At 50.5% G+C, this 14,909-nt stretch overlaps 1 long non-coding RNA gene across 6 annotated transcripts; it reads right to left on the bottom strand.

Moving 5' to 3' along the window:
* Nucleotides 1-2,440: 2,440 nt before the first annotated feature.
* On the bottom strand, nucleotides 2,441-12,810 carry LOC144341118 (uncharacterized). Of its 6 annotated transcripts, none has more exons than XR_013417749.1 (4): nucleotides 12,516-12,810; nucleotides 10,543-11,632; nucleotides 7,705-8,347; nucleotides 2,444-4,236 (listed from the first exon to the last, which is right to left on the bottom strand). It is a non-coding gene; the product is annotated as an uncharacterized LOC144341118 (long non-coding RNA). The 6 variants fall into 6 exon arrangements; XR_013417750.1 differs by lacking the exon at nucleotides 2,444-4,236 and having other exon boundaries at nucleotides 7,612-8,347; nucleotides 10,543-10,739; nucleotides 11,035-11,632; nucleotides 12,516-12,809; XR_013417753.1 differs by lacking the exon at nucleotides 2,444-4,236 and having other exon boundaries at nucleotides 7,612-8,347; nucleotides 10,543-10,739; nucleotides 11,124-11,632; nucleotides 12,516-12,809.
* Between the last annotated feature and the right edge of the window lie 2,099 nt (nucleotides 12,811-14,909).

Raw genomic sequence — 14,909 nt, 5'->3', positions numbered from 1 at the left:
CTGGGCTCAAGCAAATTCTCCCACCTTAGCCTCCTGAGTAGCTGGGACTACAGGTGCATACCACTGCACACGGCTAATTAAGAATATATATACTTTTCTAGAGATGGGGTCTCACTTTGTTGCCCAGGCTGGTCTTGAACTCCCGGCCTCCAGCAATCCTCCCTCCTCAGTCTCCCAAAGTGCTGGGATTACAAGCGTGAGCAACCATGCCCAGCTCTAATGTATTGCGAATGCTGACATTTTAAAACAAAATTGTGGCCAAGTGTGGTGGCTCATGCCTGTAATCCCAGCACTTTGGGAGACTGAGGCGGGTGGATTGCCTGAACTCAGCAGTTCGAGACCACCTTGGCAACATAGTGAAACTCCATTGTTTCTACTAAAATACAAAAAATTAGCCGGGTCTGGTGGCTCAAGCCTGTAATCCTAGCACTTTGGGAGGCTGAGGGAGGATCACTTGAGGTCGGGAGTTCGAGACCAGCCTGACCAACATGGAGAAACTCCGTCTCATTAAAAATAAAAAATTAGCTGGGCGTGGTGGGACATGCCTGTAATCCCGGCTACTTGGGAGGCTGAGGCAGGAGAATCGCTTGAACCCGGGAGGCAGAGGTTGTGGTGAGCCAAGATAGCCCATTGCACTCCAGCCTGGGCAACAGGAGCGAAACTCCGTCTCAAAAATAAAAAATAAAAAAATTAGCCAGGCATTACCTACTTTCTTCCACTTAAAAATTCTAGAATGAGCTTTTTAGCAATTGATGGGTTTGCTTTGTTGTTTTCCTCTGTGCTTTTTTTTGTGTGTATATTTCCATTCCACTCTTCCCCCAGAACTTTATACTAATCGAATAGGCTATACACACACACACACACACACACACACACATGTTTTTTTTTTTTTTTTTCTAGACAGAGTCTCACTCTGTCGCCCAGGCTGGAGTGCAGTGGCACGATCTTGGCTCACAGAAAGCTCCGCCTCCCGGGTTCACACCATTCTCCTGCCTCAGCATCCTGAGTAGCTGGGACTACAGGCACTCACCACTGTGCCTGGCTAATTTTTTTTTGTATTTTTAGTAGAGACAGTTTTCACCGTGTTAGCCAGGATGGTCTCGATCTCCTGACCTTGTGATCTGCCTGCCTCGGCCTCCCAACATGCTGGGATTATAGGCGTAAGCCACCACACCCGGCCCAAATAGGGTATACTTTTATGCTTAAAAGTATTTTGCTTGCCTGGGCAGCATAGCAAAACCCTGTCTCTACAAAAAATACAAAATTAGCCAGGTATGGTGGTGTATGCCTGTGGTCCCAGCTACTTGGGAGGCTGAGGTGCGAGGATTAAATAAGTCTGGGAGGTCGAGGCTGCAGTGAGTGGTGACTGTGCCACTGCACTCCAGCCTGGGTGACACAGTGAGACTGTTTCCAAAAAAACAAGTATTTCACTACTACCCAATTGTTACTTTCTCTAACAAATAAACATATAAGTTGAAATTAATTTCCTATAACTTCAGGGTTCTATGAGTTTTAAAAACATACTTATAGATTGAGTTCTCATTACCAAAGCGTTCATCAAAAATATATTATGTGGGGCCAGGCAAGGTGGCTCACGCCTGTAATCCCAGCACTTTGGAAGGCTGAGGCGGGCTGATCATCTAAGGTCAGGAGTTCGAGACCAGCCTGACCAACATGGCGAAACTCAGTCTCTACTAAAAATACAAAATTAGCCGGGCATGATGGTACATGCCTGTAATCCCAGCTACTTGGGAGACTGAGGCAGGAGAGTTGCTTGAACCCGGGAGGCAGAGGTTGCAGTGAGACAAGATCACACCATTGCAGTTTCAGCCTGGGCAACAAGAGCGAAACTCCATCTCAAAAAAAAAAAAAAAAAAAAAAATATATATATATATATATATAGAGAGAGAGAGAGAGAGAGAGTTATATATTTGATAAGTAATTATTGAACATAAAAGTAAATTGTTATTAGAAATGTGTTAATTACACAAACAGGCCTTGTTTTCTGAAGTAGTTCATGACATCTGCAGATTAATATTTCTTATAGCTAGAATGAGACATGGTTAGGGTAGGTTTTATTCTTTTTTGTATTTATAGATATAAAACATGTAGAAAATTTATTCATATAAAGAAGTGTATGGAAAGGGAAGAACATTTGTTATAGAAATGTCACTTAAGGCCAGGCACAGTGGCTCACGCCTGTAATCCCAGCCCGCCTGTAATCCCAGCACAAGGTGGGTGGATCACTTGAGGTCAAGAGTTCAAGACCAGCCTGGGCAATATGCGAAACCCCTGTTTATACTAAAAATACAAAAATTTGCCAGGAATCATGGCAAATTACATGCCTGTAATCCCAGCTACTCGGGAGGCTGAGGCACAAGAACCACTTGAACCTGGGAGGAGAAGGTTGCAGTGAGCCGAGATCATGCCACTGCACTCCCAGCCTGGGTGACAGAGTAAGACTTCACATCAAAAAAAAAAAAAAAGAAATGTCACTTAATTCTCTGAACGTCTTAAAAGATATATGGCCCAAAAAGTCACATAATGATGCTCCATTATCTAAATCAGGGAGGCCAATCTTTCTACTTCCCTGGGCGCCACATTAGAAGAAGAGGAATTGTCTTGGGCCACTCATAAACTACGCTAACATCAACAATAGCTAGTGAGCTAAAAAACAAAGAAACAAAGAAACAAACAAAAAACTCATAATATTTTAAGAAAGTTAGGAAAGTTTACAAATTTGTGTTGAGCTGCTTTTAAAACCATCCTGGGCTGCATGTGGCCCACGAGCCGTGGGCTGGACAGGTTTGATCTGGATTGTTTTTTTTATTGGTCAGTGGACAACTTGGTTAGGATTTTCTTCAATGTGTTGGAAACGCCTGGCTTCCGTAGGGATTTATTACTCAGTCTCTAGAGTCCTTCACTTTCTCAGTTTCTGGGTAAGTGCACGTATGGCAGACACACCTGACAGCAAGAGCGTGACATAAGCACACCCTGAGAATGACCCCAGGATCTGAGAAGAATGTGTGTTCCGAGTTCCAAGCTAAGGAATCTGGGAGTGGCCAGCCCAGAGATTCATTCCTTATCTGAGGAACATATGAGCCCCCAGCTCATCCCATGGAACTCAGGCTGTGCAGGAGATCGAGGCCCTTTGTTTTGGGTTAGATGAAGGTTGCCAGGGGGAGGGTGCTGTGGGGAGGTAGGGTGTCAAGGGAAAAGGCTATATAAACTGCATCTTTTTTACAAGCAACTGTGACTCTCCTGCCCAGCTAACTACCACTGGACCACCCTGTATGTAAGTCCCCTCAATAAACCCCACATCTCATTCTCCAACCTCTGGAACATGGTGCCATCCCTATTGAAGTCAACAGGAGTCCAGCATAACTGCACCAAAAAGAGTTTCCCAAGAGTCACCCAGGAGCTGGTGATTATACCTGTCACTCTTTCACTTAAATAAAGGCACCTTGTTTAACCAGACATTTGCAGAAAGAATTGGAACAATTTAATGTTGTTAATTTCAATATACTTTCCCCCAAAACTATTGTTAAAGGCTCTTGTAATATGATTCATACACACACACACACACACACACACACACACATATATATATATATATTTTTTTTTTGAGACGGAGTCTTGCTCTGTCACCCAGGCTGGAGTATAGTGGCATGATCTTGGCTCACTGCAACCTCCACTTCCCAGGTTCAAGCAATTCTCCTGCCTCAGCCTCCTGAGTAGCTGGCATTACAGACATGCACCACCATGCCAGGCTAATTTTTGCATGTTTTTTTAGTAGAGACGGGGTTTTGCCATGTTGGCCAGGCTGGTCTTGAACTCCTGACTTCAGGTGATCCGTCCGCCTTGGCCTCCCAAAGTGTCGGGATTACAGGCCTGAGCCACCGCACCCAGCCATATTTTTGACAAAACTTTGGAGCTATAGACTTAATTCATCTGATTTCTGGGAAATATCCACTGTATAAGCAGTTGGCAAAGGCAGTCCTCATCGTTGGTCCAATACGCCAATCAGACATGCTTTCCCCAAGAGGAAATATATATATTTCCCCAAGAGGAAAGCATGTCTTCATCTTTCAGTTCAAATTAAAGGGGCAATATGCATCTCTGTGACCATCACCCCCACTTCTGAGCACCAGATGAATGACGGATGCGTGGGCGGGTGGAGAAGCCTTTGGTCTTTCTGCCAATGAGCTCTTCACTCAATCCCACAAGACTCTTGCTCTGAAAACATAAGGCAAAAGAATTGTGTTCATTCAAAGCAAAACAAACAAACAAATAAACAAACAAAAAGAAGTCCTCACTCCTGCCCTACTCTACAATAGATCTGAATTCAGAACATTCCAGCAGGAGGCCAAATCCCCGTTTCCAACACCAGGCCTGCTCCTAATAGGACTAAAAAAGACGAGAAGTCTCATCTCTGTGTCGGGATTAAATGTGCTCTACCAATCCCCATGGCCTGGGTTCTGATCTGGGGGCCTTCCTCCTGCATGGTAGGAGAAGCAGGGTATGGAAGTGGAGCTGGGGAGAAAATGCTGACCTGTCACTCAACAGGGAGGGCTGGAAATCAAGTTCCTTAAACTCTCCATGCCCACGTGCCACTTGGAAAGTCTGTGCAGACCCCCAGAAGACACATTGCCCCATGGAGGCTGCTGCCTTGGGGGCACTCTTAGAACTGGAGGGACCACTGTGTCACTTGCCCAAGGAAAGCAGATCTTACCTGAAAATGTCCTCAGCTGGGAAGGAGCAGGGATGGCTGAGGCCTCCTAGTCCTCTCCCACCAGCCCAGACCTTTCTGCTATGCCCAGAGCCTCGTGTGATTTCTCCTGCGATGTCTCCAGGCACCTCACACACAGCCCAGTTTGTCCCATCCTGGGCTCCTCTCTCAGTGAGTACACCACCTTCCACCAGAAAACTAGAAACTATCCCTTAATCAAGGCGCCATGGTCAAGCAATCACCAAATGCTACCATGTCCCCCTTCTGGTCATCCAGGGGTCAGTCCCCTCTCTCTACTGCCATAGACACAGGCCTGGCTGAGACCCTCATCGCAGCCCCCCTGGGCCATGGCACCTGCCTCCTAGCAGGTCCACGGATCCCGCCTTGTTCCTCCCACTTAATCCCCCTTCCAGACGCCAAGGGCCCTTTCCTAAGCTCGAGCTTGAGTCTCCTCTGCTCAAAGCCCTCCATGGCTCCGCGCAGGCTGGGCATTCGAAGCGCGGTGCTGTCTCATGCATCCTGGCCCTCCGCTCCCTCTTCGGCGGGCCCTGACCCCCACCTCACATTGCACAGTGGCCACACTCACACTGTATGTGAGTGAGCCCAGCTACCCTCTCTCTGCTCTGTAGAACGGAGCAAGAGCACATCTGTCCGTTGTACAGTGGTTGTTAGAATTAAATAAGTACCCACAGTGCTAATCCAGAAAGGGTACTCCATGGTTGGTGTTCACAGCCACACTCCCCTGACCCTGTAACTTTCTGTTTTGGGCCTCAAACTGGTGGGCTTGCAACATGGAAGACAGTTCAAAACAATGCAGGGTCCTGGGTGCAGGCCAGACCAACGCGTGGCAGCCTGGGCTCATGTGTGTGACCTCAGAAAAGTCCTTTTTGTCTCCTGACTTCAGCTTCCCCATCTGAAAAAGGAGACGGCTGGACTGAAGGATGCCCAGTGTCCCTAGGTGTCTTGTTCATCCACATCCCTTCTTGTCCCAGATGGCAACGGCTCTATCTCGTTTCTCAACTGTCTGTGGACAGGGATCTTGTGAAGGAACCTCCATGTGGCCCTTAATATCCCGCCCTCCCATTCTTTCACCCACCCACCCTCAACAGAACAGGGAAACTGTTCCCCTCTAGCCTGCAGCCCTGGCTTCCCGCCACTGAAGGAACACCGTGTCACCAGTGCCAGCAGGCGGAGGACAAAGGCGGCTGTGTCCCCCAGGGCAGTAGTTATCCGCTGTCACCATGCAGCCTGGACCATCATCATATGCCCCTTGTCTCCCACCTTAGGGCGCTGAGGGTGGGCTGAAGCTTACGTTTCTATACTGGCCCATTTCTTGCTGCAGAAACGCACTGACTGCCTTCACAGGCTTCCTGCGGCTGAGCTGGGGGCCTCCGCCTGGCAGCCAGGGAGGAGGCGGGCAGGAGGAGCCGCACAGCCCTCAGGGCCCATCTGGAATGGAGCAGCCTGGAGGACTGATGCGGGCGGAAGTAGCCAGCAGCCGGCCAGCTGCGGGGGCTGGGCCAGGCACGGGGAGGGTGGGTGCCAGGGTGAAGCGGGCTCCCAAACCACGATGGCATGTACCAGCCTGTCTAGTGGAGCAGGCACAGCCCTGGAACACTGATGTGCATGGTCTGGCTTTTACGTTCATGTATGTGAATGTTAACTATAAATGGATCTTTTACATCGGGTTATCCACAGCACCTGGCTGTAAATAGGCACTCAATGCATGTTAGCTATTTTTTCATTGCTCTGATGTGCTCCAGGTTTTAAAGCATGGCCCTGAAATCCTCGATACTTATTGCCATGAGATGTGGGTTCTGGGTCCCTGCCTCCCGACCAAGCGGGCTTGTGACTGCTTCAACTGAAAAATACCGAGGAAGCTTGCCTCGTGCAGGTGGGGTGAAGTTACCTAACCTCTTGCTATGGTCTGAATGTGTGTGTCCCCCAGAGTTCTTATGTTGGAATCCTAACTCCCAAGATGATGGTGTTAGGGGGTGGGGCCTTTGGGAGGTGATTTGGTCATGAGAGGGTACCCTCGTGAATGGGATTGGTGCCTTCATAAAACAGACCAGACTGGGCATGGTGGCTCACACCTGTGATCCCAGCACTTTGGGAGGCTGAGGTGAGTGGATCACAAGGTCAAGAAATCGAGACCATCCTGGCCAAAATGGTGAAACCCCATCTCTACTAAAAAATACAAAAAATTGCCAGGCATGGTGGTGGGTGCCTGTAGTCCGAGTTACTTGGGAGGCTGAGGCAGGAGAATCGCTTGAACCCAGGAGGCAGAGGTTGCAGTGAGCCAAGATCGTGCCACTACACTCCAGCCTGGTCGACAGAGCGAGATTCTGTCGCGAAAAAAAAAAAAAAAAAAAAGAAAAGAAAGAAAGAAAGAAAGAAAAACAGACACCAAAGAGCTCCCTGGCTCCTTCTCCTGGAGGAGGAGGACCCAGCAAGAAGGCACCTCTGTGAGTTAGGACGCGGGGCCTCGGCAGACACCAAAATTGCCAGCCCCTTGATTTTGGACTTCCTGCATCCAGAATTCTGAGAAATCAGCTTGTGTTGTCTGAGTCTGTAGTCTTCTGTTAATAGCCTGAACGGACTGAAACACCTGTCTAGGTTTACTCTAAGAGGAGAGGATGGAGGTCCCTTCCTCCCAAGATGCCTACACAGGATAGAGAGGACGCATGCAGGCAGAGCGAGTGGCTGGCACCGTGCGCCATCTCGCCAACCTGGGTCTCAGCCCCTGCCCCTCCCAGGCCAGCTGCATGTGGCCACCCCTTGTTCCTGTGTGTCCCTTGGCCCACTCCCTTCACCACACCCACTTTTCCTCTCTCCCACAAGCACAACCCTTGTTCAGATGTCCATACACACTTCTCCCAAAATCCTGTGCTTAACACATCTTTACTGAGCACACGGGAGTGCTGAGGCAAGCGACGCCTGGGAATATGAAGCGAACGCCACACACCAGGACGCACCCTGGGAGCTGGCCTCCGGTGGGGGACGCAGGTGTTGAAGACATAACCACATGACCGGTGATTTCATCATGATCTTGCCGAAGGCTGTGAAGGAAAGTTCCAGGGGAGGAAGCGCACAGCCTGTGGGCCAGGGAAGGCTTTGCAGAGAGAAAGTGGGTCAGTGACCCGCACAGAGGTAGGAGGCAGGGCTGGTGAGTGAAGGTGCAAGGAGGACAGGACACGCGGCACAGAAATGCTGTCTCATAGCCAGGAGACCCGCCTAACCTACCGTCTCTATGCGCCTCTATTCCCCACGCATTTTGTAATTAAAGAAAGAAAAAAAAAAAAAGCCAGCCTGAATCCACATATATGTTCAGAAACAGGCCGGGCACAGTGGTTCACACCTGTAGTCCCAGCACTTTGCGGGCAACAGAGTGAGACTCTGTCTGAAAACAAACAAACAACAACAACAACAAAAACCCAGAAACAGCTGGAAACAAATCTGTGGGGTTAGGAATCTGAACAGCAGTTGCCTTTTGGAGGGGTCAGCTGCAAAGAGGTGTGAGGGAGCGCTCTGGGAATGGGAATTTCTGTCTTGATTGGAGTGGTGGCAGCAAGAGTGAACGCATTTGATGCAACTGCATTTTATACCATGTAATTATACCTAAAAAGAAAGAGAGAGAGAGAGAGATGGTGGCGGGTGAGGGAAGAGGAAAGAAGGACACATGGACAAAAGCAAGAGGCAATAAAATAATATGAAATGAAGTGCTGGGACAAAAACAAAGGAGTCAGCCTCATGGCCTCACACAGGTTTAATTTTTCTGAGCCTCAGTTTCTCCATTCATAAAATGGAATAATCACGTGACCTCCTAGAGCTCCACGGGCCTAGAAGTCTCTGCCCGCAGTGTCTGGTAGACAAGGGTGCTCGGTCGTCAGTCCCCTCCCTCTGTTTCTTTCTGGACTGCATCATCCTCGCCCACGAAATAGGGATGAGGGCCTGATGACACCTAAGAAAAGCCCCAGTTGGCTACCCAGGGATCTCTGCCTGTGACTGACCTCCCTGTTCCTGTTGCCTGCCTTGGCTATATCGATCTTCAAAACATTCCTTTTTGGCCAGGTGTGGTGGCTAACACCTGTAATCCCAGCACTTTGGGAGGCTGAGGCTGGAGGATCACTTGAGCCCAGGAGTTCAAAACCAGCCTGAGCAACAAAGTGAGACCCCATTTCTACCAAAAAAAAAAAAAATCAAAAAATTAGTTGGACATGGTAGCAGGCACCTGTGGTCCCAGTTACTTGGGAGGCTGAGGTGGGGGAATTGCTTGAGCCCAGGAGGTGGAGGCTGCAGTGAGCCATGATTGCAACACCATACCCAGCCTGGGTGACACAGTGAGACACTGTCTCAAAATAAATAAAAACAAAACAAAACAAAAAACCTCAAGGGCGACAGAGAGAGACTCCGCCTCAAAAAAAAAAAAAAAAAAAAAAAAAAAAAAAAAAACCAACCTCAAAACATTCCTTTTTGTTTACTTCCTAGAACTCTCTGCCACCAACCTGTACTAACTTCCATCTCTCACCCGGGACCATGCAGCCGGCAGCTCCTCCTGCAAAGGATCACGGCTTAGCGCCGTCCACCCCAACATCTCAGAGCTGCCTCACTCTGCAGGAGGAGGCCCTTGCAAGGATGGTGGTGGCAACTGCACGGCAATGAACAAAACCGCTTCTTAAATGTCACTAGTAATTCCCAGGATCACGCACTGCTCTAGAAAGCACCGCAGTAACTATTCCTTCTGAACACCTTGGCATAGGAGACACGGAGTGACCCTATGTGGCTTTCACCCAGGGGAATCATGTCCGGGCTAAATACAAGGACGAGGGAGAGAGAAGCCTGGGGGATGTCGGCTGGGGCAGTAGCCATCAGAGAGCGAAGGGCTTGAAGGTCATACCAAGGAGTCTGAATCGTGTTGTGTACAACACAGAGGGGCGTGGGAGAGGGTTAAGTGGAGAAGTAAGAGACGGTGTGCCAGAGATGGTTGCCTCCCCGCTATCTGTTTCTCCCTCCTTCCCTTCCAATGAAACCTTGATTTTATTCTGGCTGAAGACTATATTTCCCAGTCTCCCTTGCAGCCAGATGTGGCATGTGACTGTGTTCTAATCAATGAGACATGGGAGAGGTTGATGAGAGTGCCTTGTGGAAAGCTCAATAAAAAGAGGACACAGCTCTTCTTCCTCCTGCTTTCCACCTGGGATGAAGATATGATTGATGGTTGGTGCTCCAGCAGTTATTTTGGGCTATGAGGTGGTTTCCAGGTTAGAGGCCAGAACTTAGGTAAGGCAGATCAAAGCTAGGTTAGTTGCTCCTGATCCTAGTCCAGTGATCAGTAGCCCAAGGATGTCTGGTAGACCGAAGCAGCAACGCATTTAGCCTTTCACATCCCATTCGGAGCTATTGTCTGATACCCATCCCCCCACATCCTCCCCATCTGGCCATGTACCACTATGCTCTAGTTTCTTAGACCAGAAACATGAGTGTCACCCTCCATTGCCAGCTTTCTCATCTGAAAATCCCACCAGTTGTGCCTCTAGTTCACCCACTTCTGTTTATTCCTGTCACTGGCAGTCTGGCCCAGGCCACCCTCCCCTCCCACCTGGGACACTGCACCCACATCTTATCTGCTCTCCTGGCTTCCACCCTCCTCACAGCAGCCTGATGTTATAGAATGGTAACCCACTCCTGTCTTTGCCTTGTAGCTTCCTCCTGAACTTAGAAAAGAATCTGCACTCCCTGCCTTGACCTTCCAGGACTACCTTCCCTTCCTAACCTGCTCCCACTCTCTCCACTTTTCAGATACGAAAACTCACCTGTGATGAGCCCGAGGTCACAGAGTGTGCTCGGCACAGCAGACACAGAGATGAGCAAGACATGTGTCCCCAGCCAGGTGCTGGACACAGCAGACAGCGAGATGAGCAAGATATATGTCCCCCTCCATGAGCCCCGAGTCGGGTGCTGGCAACAGCAGACAGAGATGAACAAGACACAGGTTCCCCTCCATGAGCCCCTGATTGGACGAGAAACCCAGACAAGTGAGATGGTAGCAAAACAACAGGCTCCTTCTCTCCTTAGGACCTCCCCACATGCTGTTCTCTCTGCCTGCTGCCTTCCCTTCTCTCCCATCTAGCTAAGGCCTGGTTAGTCTTTTCTTTTTCTTGAGGAGGGTCTCACTCTGTCACCTACGCTGGAGTGCAGTGGTGCAATCGTGGCTCACTGCAGCCTGCCCTTCCTGGGCTCAAGCGATCCTCCCACCTCAGCCTCCCCGAGTAGCTAGGACTACAAACACACCTCACCACGCCCACCTAATTTTTGTTTTTGTTTTTTAAATAGAGACGTCTCGCTACGTTGCCCAGGCTGGTCTTGTACTCCTGGCCTCATGCAATCCTCCCACCTCGCCCTCCCAAAGTGCTGGGATGACAGGCATGAGCCATTGTGCCTGGCCCTGGTTAGCCGTTGGACCTCACTCAGAAGCCTTCACTGGTTCCTCCAGCCCCCGAGTCTAAGTTGGTTCCTTGTTATATTCTTGTAGCCAATGGTGTGCTGCCACTGCGGGGGGAAGCACTCATTTGCTGTTTGCCAATTTCCACGGTGTAACTACTCCCACCACAGCTGATTTCAAGGTGCCAATATGACATGAACGTGCAGTCAGAAGAGTAGTTCGTGATCCGGTCCCATAAATCAGTAAGCGCCAATTCCTTGTTATAGTACACCATGAACGCACCAATCTCCATTCCTGGTTGTATTTGTTTCTTTAAGTTCAGTGTTTCCCACTGCTCTGCAAGGTGACATTCCTAGGGTCCAGCACAGTGTCTGGGTCAACACAGGCTCCAAAGCAGCACTCAGAGAATGAATGAAAGGGAGAGGTATGGACATCCGCTTCCTCCTGGGGTCAGCAGTGTCCTGTCAGAAAAACAGACTAATTTCTGTTTTTGGTTTTTTTTTCTCTGTTGCCCAGGCTGGAGTGCAGGGGCACGATCTCGATCTCGGTTCACTGCAAGCTCCGCTTCCTGGGTTCACGCCATTCTCCTGCCTCAGCCTCCCGAGTAGCTGGGACTACAGGCACCCGCCACCACGCCCAGCTAATTTTTTTTTTTTTTTTTTTTTGTATTTTCAGTAGAGACGGGGTTTCACCATGTCAGCCAGGATGGTCTCGAACTCCTGACCTTGTGATCCGCCCACCTTGGCCTCCCAAAGTGCTGGGATTGCAGGTGTGAGCCACCGCGCCCAGTCTGAAAACAGACCGATTTCAAAGAATTGGCTCACACAATTGTAGGGTCTGACTAGGCAAGTCTGAAATCCGCAGGTGGGGGGCCTGCAAGCTGGAAACTCCAGGGCAGGGGTTGATGCTGCATGATTGGCAGAATTTCTTTTCTTTTTCAGAGAAACCTCAGTTTTGCGCTGAAGGCCTTCAACTGCCTGGCCGAGGCTCGCCCACATCAAGGGGAATCCCTTCCCTTAAAGTCAACTGATGGTAGATTTTAACCACAGCGACAAAACACCATCACAGCAACACCTGGCTTAGCGTTTGAATAAATGTGAGTGGAGCCTGGCTCAGTTGACACATAAAATCAACTGGCACGTTCCTCTTAGGTGAGGATTCTTTCCCCCTCTCTTTGAGGTCCCTGCTGGAGTAATTCTCCCCAGAGCTAAGTCCACGGTCTTCGGAATGAGTGTTTGGGGGTGGCCAGTCCCCCTGCCACCCGCCCAGGCCAGGGAGCTTGCCAATGCACGATGGGCTCACTCCTATTCCCTCCTCACTCATGAGTCTGGTGGGACAACTCACCCAGTCAGTCATGGCACCGAAATCTCCACTGGGAACCCCTGCCCTGAGAGGTCCGGGTGGGCTCAGCCTCATGGCACCAGAGCAGGGGGCTCATGAGCAGCCTCAGGCGACCAGCAGGTCACTGGCAACTGTTAAGCTGTGGAGCACCTCTCAGGGCCCAGCTGGCATTCCGACCTCCTTCGCTTCCCACGGGCCTGGGCGGGCCCCCTTCCTTTAGTCCTTAGCCAGTGGCCACTCTGTCCTCCACTGGGAGTCCCTGCCCCCATTACTGCACCAGCTCCCCTCCCCCCACCCTGAGGACACCCACCCTGTTCGTTATAAAGGGACACAGGCACAGATAACAAGGAACAATTGTGGGCAGAGTCCAAAGTTCAGGGTTTTAAGGACACTGTTCCCGCCCCTGGCCTCGTCTCTGAGATGATTCTGGGCCCATCAGAAGCTTCCGGCTTCTCCTTTTATGACCCTGAGCTTGTCAGTCTCCCCATCCTCATGCCCCCTGCCCTTGGAGAGACCCAGCCGTCCTTCTACAAGATCCCCTGTTGAGGGAGAAAGAGCTGGCTGGGGCAGGGCTGTAGGCTCAGCCTACATGCCCCAAGTTCACTCTCAGCTCAAATGCTTGAGACATTGTCCTGGTGCTCAGCCTGCCATCCAGGAGGCCCCTCCCAAGCTCTTGGGCTTCTGTCCTCAGTGATCCAGTGGCCCCGGTTCCCAGAGCTGGGTGGGAACGGGCCCCTTGCCTCTGGGGTGGGAGGAAGCGCTCAGTCCTCTGTCAAGCTGGTTGCAGACTCTGACGAACCTTTCCAGGGCCATGAGTCACGCCGTTTTCCAAAAGAGGAAGGAGCCTCAGGGAGAATAAGTGTCTTGCCCAAAGTCACACAGTGGAGTCAGCACTTGAATTTAGCTCTGACTCCCAGGGCACCTGTTGAGTGCTTGACCTGCTCCCTCCATCCCCCATGGCCTGCCTGCTCCATGGTGCAAGGATCACCTCAGCTGTCACAGCTTTAGAAGTGAGCTGTGCATGGACCCCTGAACCCCAAAGCATCAGGGAGGGTCACACAGAACCCCATGCCTGCTGGATGCTGAAGCCATGCCAAATAAATGGGACAGCCCTACTCATCATGCAAAGCTCCAGTGATGCTTTAGCTTCCTAGGAAATCGCTCTTGTAATGAGCATCAGTAGCAAGTGATGGCCAGCAGGTCCCACTACAAGCCCGACACTAGGAAGAGGTGTTCCCAGCCCACCATAGATGCCTGAAGAATCACTGATCTTCTGCCCATTCTTGCTGGGAAGAGAATTTTCTGGGAGGAAGGGCTTCGCATGCCCTATCTCACTTAACACACCTATGAGAAGGAACTGTTATTATGCCCATTTTACAGACGAGGAGACTGAGGTGGTTACTGGTCCAAGGTCACACAAATAGTAAGTGGTAGAGGCAGGTGCATCTGGCATCAAAACCCTCATTCTTTGAACCATATGACAGAAACGCTTTGCAGAAGTTTGCCCCAAGCCCTTTAAAAGTGATCATAATTCCAGAGGGGCTCGGAAACCTGTTCCCAAGCTCTTAACCTGAATTGGATTCTGTCCTGGGGAAGGCTGAGTGTGGACACAATTATTCGCTGCTGAACAGAGCTGTAGCTTGTTGTTAACTAACACCCTGGCATCTAGAACTGCCATTGGGTCCCTGTGATTCTAGCCAAGGGATTCGGCCATCCAGAGCAGGGTATGGGGGGCCCTCTCGGAGCTTGAACCTCTAACAGGATGGGGCCCATACCTGGGTGCAGCGGTGGTCATGGGGATGCCCCTCCTGAGCAGCCGCTGCCTCTGTGTGCTCCCCTTCCTCTCCCCACCCCCACTCTCTCCCCAGGCCTCCCTCTGCTTACTACCCAGCATGGGCAAAAGCAGCTGCACCCAATATGGACCAATAGGGGCACGCCCATTTTGAGGTGCTAAACGTGGTGCTGATAACAGAGTCCCCAGGCCTGGCCTGGCCCAAGGATGGAGCACCCCAACACCCCAGCTGTCTCAGGAGCCCACTGCTCGGCCTGGCTCACTCCCCTAGGATGGGTGGTCTCTAAGTGCAGCTGGTGGGCTTGTATGTGATGGTGGACGGAGTCTGGAGTTTAGCAGGGTGACTGCGGCCAAGCTGTTTCTCTCTGGAGCTGTTCCTTAGTGTCATTGATGTTGTTGACAGCTGACCGGTCCTGCACTGTGCTAATCATTTTACATGGAGAAGCTCCATGTAAAGCTTCCAGATTGTAATTCTCATCCCAACCCCGTGAGGTAGCTCATATTATCACCTCCATCCATTTTACAGGTAAAGAAACTGAGGACCACAGAGCTCAAACTGATGTGCCTTAGGTCACACAGCTAGTGAGCAATTGAGCCAGGCCTTG

This window comes from Macaca mulatta, chromosome 5 (assembly GCF_049350105.2).
Source record: "Macaca mulatta isolate MMU2019108-1 chromosome 5, T2T-MMU8v2.0, whole genome shotgun sequence".
NCBI classification, from domain to species: domain Eukaryota; kingdom Metazoa; phylum Chordata; class Mammalia; order Primates; family Cercopithecidae; genus Macaca; species Macaca mulatta.
Note: the sequence above shows the minus strand (reverse complement) of the source record. Positions and strands in the feature narration are given on the sequence as shown.